This window comes from Centruroides vittatus, unplaced genomic scaffold, assembly GCF_030686945.1.
Source record: "Centruroides vittatus isolate TY-2023 unplaced genomic scaffold, ASM3068694v2 contig_318, whole genome shotgun sequence".
Taxonomy (NCBI): domain Eukaryota; kingdom Metazoa; phylum Arthropoda; class Arachnida; order Scorpiones; family Buthidae; genus Centruroides; species Centruroides vittatus.
The window spans coordinates 24,610-32,407 of record NW_027122045.1 but is presented as its reverse complement, the minus strand read 5'-3'; the positions used below and the strand labels follow the sequence as shown (position 1 = coordinate 32,407).

General features: G+C 29.2%; 1 long non-coding RNA gene across 1 annotated transcript; it reads left to right on the top strand.

Moving 5' to 3' along the window:
• The first annotated feature begins 297 nt into the window (after positions 1–297).
• LOC136973494 (uncharacterized) lies at positions 298–2,294 on the top strand. Its single transcript, XR_010880503.1, has 3 exons — positions 298–331; positions 441–583; positions 2,126–2,294. It is a non-coding gene; the product is annotated as an uncharacterized lncRNA (long non-coding RNA).
• Positions 2,295–7,798: the final 5,504 nt, after the last annotated feature.

Below are 7,798 nucleotides of genomic sequence, written 5' to 3'. Positions count from 1 at the left end.
TTAAATCCTTTATCCAGCAACTAGCCTTTATCTCTATTTTTTGTATATACATTTAGCCTTGTATAGAAATTTCATATTTCTCAACTTTTAATGTAATAGTGATTTTTGATAGTTTAAAATACAGTTTTTTAAATCATATTACAGAAAACCCTTCTGATATTTTGGATTGGCAGTATTATATTGATAATGTTGGCAATATTTGGAATGCACGATTACAAAAGAGAAACGTCACCAAACGACACTATAGTGTATTTACATCACACGTTTTCTCCATTTGCTTTTACTGTGGCCACTGCTTGGATTTCCATTGCATGCATTACGGGATATGGTGGTAAGTAAATGAGTTTTGAAGAAATTTCATATAAAATTTAGTTATTGTTTAAGAATTATATTTGTAAATTGATTTACTAATTCATATTAAGAACCTGATTTCATTACAGGTATCTGTAATCGAATTTTTTCATTGCGAATATTTTGTATGTTGGACAAATTAATTATTTGGATTTACCTGCTTCATGTACTAGTTTTAATGTATATTTATGGTCATTTACGGAAAGGTGTTTACGGATCAGCAATAACTATGGTAAATTTAGTTTAATAATAAAAATAAATAATTTCAATTCAGCAAAGAGTTAATTAACTTTTCCGGAAACATTCAAAAATTATGCATGTCGATTCGTTTCATTGTGTTTTATTACAATAAATTTTTACTATTTCTAAATATTATAAAATAGACAAAACCTTAATTTTGAAGATAGGAATGAGTTTTATTTAAAAAAAATGTAAATGCTAATAACTAGTGAACTCTTCATATTGTACGATCCTATTCGAGACACGACATACAATCTCTCTTCATTTCTTCACCCTCGAGACCTTTAACCACCGCCATTTAATGGTATGAATCCCATAATAATAAATCTCTCTGTAATAGTTTTAAAAAATTTTGACAGAAAGCACAAGAGTTACTAAGTTTTAATAAGGGTGATCAATATGTTATCTTTCCATATACATACAGTACATACACTAACATTTATACATACAGAAAATTCCATGAATAATTTTTATTTTCTGACGTTTCGAGGTTTCCTGTGTACAGAAATGTTAAAATCTTGGAGGCTGTTTGTTAAAGCATTCGCCATAGTGTTTCCTCTGTTTTAGATAACAGAGCTGATAATGTAAAAATTAGAGTATTATAGTGAACTTTTGTTAACCAATACGAAAGGTTATTTCTTTATGCACTATAGGATAGCATAGAAAGTTTGCTTATATTACTGAAGAATTAAAAATGGCTTGATCTACTTACTATGGTAGAGATGAGATCATTTATCTAATCCGACACCTGGTTTATCGAAATGTGAAATTCATCGTAGGCTCATAGAGATTTATGGATATGATATAATATTAGTTCAGATACGGCCACATTTATCAAATCTCTTCATCAGGAAAATCAACAGTAAATGTTGTCCATTATTTTGAAACTTTGAGTGAACTGTGGTTTTGAATAACTCAAAGTTTTTCGAATTCGTTACATAAGGTATCATTTTTCTCCAGGAAAATACTTGTTTGCATATTGCTAAATAAATACTTGTAAACCTTACAATATTTTTTACTTATCTTAAAGGTTTTGTTATTCTTAGAGACCCTTTTTTCTGTACAGTCCTATACTTTATTCAACAATACTTGATAAATAGATGAGAAAAAAATGAATCTGAAAATTAGAGAGGAGCAAAAAACTTGATTCAGGTGGTGTGGAAATTTTGCTTTTATATATTGTCACGAGTGACTAACATTAAGTAAGTTTCTACACCCAGAAAACTTACATGTTAAATTCCATTCATATAAGGTAAAGTAAGGATTAGGCACGTAGGTCCATAGATGATAAGGGTAATATGGGAGGACTTTTTTATCTTCTGATGTAACCTGATATTAACATATAGTGTAGAGATAAGTCTAAAAGCAGAAGTAATATTTGGAATTTTATACAAAAAAAGTTACATCGAAGATTAAATGTAAAATTTTAAAACATAAATAACATTATTAAATATATTTGAAAACCAAAGATATTCTTATTTAATAAATATTGAACTTTATTTGTTTTAATTAATGCATGTATTTTTTCTGTTAGTGGATGTTGTTCCTAATGGTGATGTGCATAACCTTGATAGCGTCGTTACTCATGCATTTATTTGTGGAAACACCTTTAAATTATCTTATTGATAAAATAATTGACTTTTTCTGTAAGAAAAAAATAGTGGACAGAAAGGAAGAATGCAGAATTGATAATTTGCGTGAAAATCAAAACATCGACAATAAGGAAGTCTAATAATATCGATTATCTTAATATGATTAATATATTTGAAGACATTATGATACTGATTTGTAACATTATTGTCTAAATGTATTTTTTATACAATGTATTGAAATGTATTTCAGAATACAGGTATAATTGTATCAAATTCAAAAAAAAATTAATGAAATGTATAATAACATTTGCACTATGTTGTAAAATTAGAATTTGAGGAAAAATTTATGACATTTCGTATAAGGGTTTTTTTATTTGCATGTAATTACTAAAATGTATTATCTTCTTGTTTCATCGTTTATTATAGATGTATATTCAAAAGCATAGAAGTAAAAAATATTTTTTCTTATAAAAGAACTAAAATTTCTTTAATTATAATACAAACAGCAGAAGTAGAATTCGAGTAACCAAAATACAAATTATTTGTATATCTGCAAATTACTAGTGCTCAGCCACCCTCGTTATATTTGCACTTTATTCTAATCTTAAATATTAGTCACTTTAAGTTTCTTAAATATAAACAAATTGTACTCCTATATGTTCCACACGTACAAGAAATCATGTAAACAGGTCATAGAAAGTTGTTTGTGTAAATTAAAATGCCTTTATACCATTGTGACAAGTTGAAATTCTTCCACGCTGCGAGAGTATGAAAAAGAATTGTTTTTCTGCAGTTATTTATCGAAATTCTTTCATTTTTTTCTCTCGTTCCATTGTTTCAGAATTTTTATACATACCTGTCTTGGCTTCAGCTATAACGAGATTTGCCAGTTTATTAAGATCGAATTAGGCCTAGAGGAATGTGGTCTGATTAGTTTAGTTAAAATATCTAAAAACGAAAATAAATCAATAGTCAAAATTACTCTTAATTCTGTTTTTGAGAGAAATTCTATTTTAAGTGAATTTTGGAAAAGAAAGCCGATATTATCGAATAAGTTTAAGGCGAATTTAATATTTACCGCTGATTTGTGTAAACGGTCAAGGATTAGGTGACAAAAGTTAATTTCTACGATAGTCCAGGATAAATCAAAAGGAAATGAAGTTATTGTAAGAGATGACTGTTATCTAAAGGAAGGTAAGATGTTTACATATGACATAAACTTAAATGAAGTTATCCAACTAGATTATTTTTTATAAAGAGACAAACCCCAGTTAACTATATCCCTCCAAGTGAGACAGCAGATAACGAAGAAAAAACGGGTGATATTACAGACAACGATTTTGTGGACTGTCGAAACGAAATGTCTGATTTGGAAGTTCCATCTTCTATTGAGTTCAGCTCTTGTCCTGATTTAAAAAATTTGCACATAAGTTTCTGGAATAATCAGGGCATGAGCAAAAATATGAATGACCATTCCATAAAGCAATTTTTATTGTCCCAAAATGTTGTAGGTATCACTGAAACTTGGATGACCAATACAAATGAACTAGAGATTTTGGATCTAGAAGACGAGTATTGGAAGTTTTTTAGAGCTGCAATTAAGACGCAGATATTTGGTAGGCCCGCAGGTGGCTTAACATTTTTCATTAAAAGATCGTTGGGCCAGTTGTTGATGTACAAGTGGAACCATGGATTATTTTTGCTGTGATAGATCTAAATTCTGGTCTCTAAAAATGTAGGGAGCTATTACATTAGGAATAATATTAATATATATTATCCCAACTTCAAATAATAGTAAATATTTTGAAGAAGTGCAGATGATGATTAATCAGTGGAATAACTTTACAGAGTTATGGATCATGGGAGGAGATTTCAATGGTCGCATTGGAGAAAAGATGGATGTAGTTTACGAGGGAGATAGGTCGGATATTGCTAATATAAGAAAGCCTAAGGATAAAGCGATTAACACGACTGAAGAACTTCTATTGAGGTTTGTTCAAGACAATAATTGGATTATACTAAATGGTAGAATTACTGGGGACATGCCAGCAGAATATACATTTTTTCGTCACATTGATAAATCTATTATAGATTACGTCATATGCAACGAAGAAATGATTCATTACTGTAACAAAATGACGGTGGTATATAAGGATCAGTCTGATCATTTGCCAATTCAACTAACTATAATAGGACATAAGATGAATACAAATGCTCTACGGTGTGGTTCACAGAAACATTTAAGATCTGATACAAGAAGAAGCCTAAATTTAATAGAAGGAGTTCATTAGAAAAAGTTCCGAAAAGGTTTAATTAAATTTTGCGTCAAGAAGAAGAGTTTCGTCCGATAGACAATTATGAAAATCTTATTAGGCTTTTAGAAACTTGTAGATTTAGTTACTGGTTGGAAAATTCTCTACGGAGATATAAACAATGTTGGTTTGATAACAAATGTTTTTATTACAAGAAAAAGAAGCAAACAAGTTTGGCTCACTTCAGGAAAACTAATCAAGAAGTAGACTAGAAAAAATACGTTGAAAATAAAGAAATTTACAATAATTTTATTAAAGCTAAGAAGAGAAGATTTTTTCCGAATTAAACAATAGTTTGATTGAAACTAAAGATGTCAAAAAATTCTGGGAAGTGATTAATAAATTCCGTCGACCAATAGATCAGACAAGGAAGTCTGTTATAATACCATTTGCTAAATGGCATAGCTACTTTGAAAGTTTTTCAGTTAAATACAAAGATACGATGGAGATCACTGTGAAGAAAAAACTAAAAGAGGAAGTATTACCCAAGGAAGATATCTTTAGTGTTCAAGAGCTACAGTTTTGTATTAAGAAGCTTAAAATTAAATCTGCACCAGGAAGTGACAGATTCCCTAATAAAGTGATAAAAACTCTTAACAATGCCAATTCTAGAATATAACGTTAGACTATACAATAGATTCTATATTAAGAGTGTAATTCCTGAAAAGTGAAACCAGGTAATATTCCAAATGATATACAAAAAGGAGATAGATCTAACCCAGGTTACTATCGGCCGATTGCGTTACTCTCGTCGTTTCGTAAGCTTTTTACTTCCCTGCTGGTTATAAGATTTAATGAATGGATAGACCACGATAATTTGAAAAATCCTACGCAATTTGCTTTCATTAAAAAAGGAGGTACCCAATTGGCACTATTCGTATTGTTGGCTACAATCCAAATTCAACTTTACAGAAAACAACATAAAATATATGCATTATTCTTGGATCTTGAGAAAGCTTACGATTCAGTTAATATGAGAGCTTTACAAAACAAATATCACAACTTCGAGCAGATAATCCTATGATTAAATTAATTGATGTACTATTCGATCATTATAACGCAATTATCAGACGCGAAGGTGAACAAGGTAGTCCCTATGCGATAGACCGAGGATTGTTACAGGGAGACCCGTGGTCTCCGCATTTGTTCAACTTTTTTACATTAATAATAATTTTGAAAAGAAGACGGATTTTTGATAGGTGACACTGTTGTTCATTCTGTTTCTTATGCAGACGACATAGTAATTATTGCACCCACAGCTGTTGCTCTCAAGAAAAATCCAATCAACAACCGCATATTTCAAACAGATAAAATTAAACTTTAATCCAAATAAATCATATATATTGATATATAGAAATGGGAGTAGACTCCCTAGGAAAAGTATGACTTTTTTACATTAATAATATAAAATTAAAAGTGGTTAATGAAATTAAGTTTCTGGGAATAATCTTAGCACCTTTATTATCATTTGATAGACAAATCAATGCTATGATGGAAAAAGCTAATAGAGTAATTAATGGTGCAATGAAATTATTTGCCAAGACTCACTTTAGAAATATCCAAACACTGTTTAAATTGTTTAATTCAATAGTTTACAACTCAGTGAGTTATGCATCACCTTTATGGTGTATCTCTAATTACCATAAATTGGAAATTATTCAAAACGAATTTATACGAAGACTATTTTGTTTGAAGTACAAAATTTCTGGGAGTGCTTTAAGGCTGGAGATAAGCAGATGTAGTCCTACAGCATTATTTATTAAGAGAAGTATGAAATTGTTATTGAAGTTAAGAGATAGTGGTGATATTACATTCAACCTCTAACAACGACTATATAAAAAATCAATACAAAAATATTCCAAAAGGAATTGGGTAGCTCAACTTTCTGAAGTGATTAACAGTTTTAGTTTTTCAATTGATCCGCTTATTTATTCGCCAGATTTAAGTGAAGGTTGGTGTAACCAAATAACCCGAAATATATTAGATATATTATTAACACGTGATGTAGAAGATATCCGTTCACGTTTAATAGTAAACTGGCATAGCTCGTTACTAGATTATCCAAATATTAATAGTTAGCCTATATATTATCGAACCAACCTTTTGCAGTGAAGCGGTTTTTTTATCCAACTTCGTCTTAATACAGGAATATTAATGATAAATAACAAGTTCTATGTATTTGCTGATAATTTATGTCTAAGATGTAAAAAACATTTTCAAAATATCATATGATTTGTGAATGTGAAAAGAGTTACGATTTAAGGAAAAAATTTAATCTGATAACTTTAAATAAATGTGATTCGGAGGACGCGATGTACGATTTGTTTCATAAAGCATCAACTGGATGCATAATTAATTTATATAATAATGTTATAAATTTTGTTAATTTAGATGAATAATTACTGTTACGTGGTGAAATATAGTATAAGGAAATGTTACTCCCTTTGTAACAGGCTATTGCCTTAGACAAATAAAGAGTAACTGAGTTACAATGATGTGCATTTAATAAAGTACAGCAGCGTTAATCGAATATTACATAAAATTAACTTATATTGAACTTTTGTTATACGAAGTTTACCTACCGTGGGTAGATAAAACTCTTATAACAAAAGCTCAATATAAAAGGAACACAACTGTTTATCTATAATATCACTAAAAATATTTAGACAAAAAAGAATTTGTTGGAGCAATTCGTAATTGAAATTTACGATAAACAAATAATCCAGATATTGCGTATTGTTTCCACAATTTCAGATTTTTATGGCATGCTTGCATTCTTATCTCAATATGTTTAACGTTCATTTTCAAAATAGAATTTACATGTTTTAATTTAAAATTAAGATCTTTTAAAGTTTTACAATTGTTACATTTGTTAAGAGATTCTTCTGGTTTATCCTGTTTATTTACATCTATAGGTTTTTCTATTTCTTTTTAATAAACGATTCTTTCTTTTATTTGACTGCTTAATATTTTCATTTTTTATATTTCCTGAATTTACTGTTGGTAGTGAAGTTTTCTTTAGTTCAGGTCTTGCTAATAAACCTAATAAATCAGCTTTTAAATTTTTCTCAAAATCATTTTGTGTGAAATGATCAGAGCGAACATGACAAGAATCAGGATTAAATTTGTCTTTTTTTTACAATTATGGATCCATTTTCTTCTTATTATTGAATCTTTAGGAAATCTAAAATAACCTACTTTCCTGTTTAAAAACTATGTTTTACAATAGCTGTTATTACAAGTCGCAACAGCACATGTTGCTCCTGGCATCTAAAAATAATAATGATATAATTTAGGTATTTT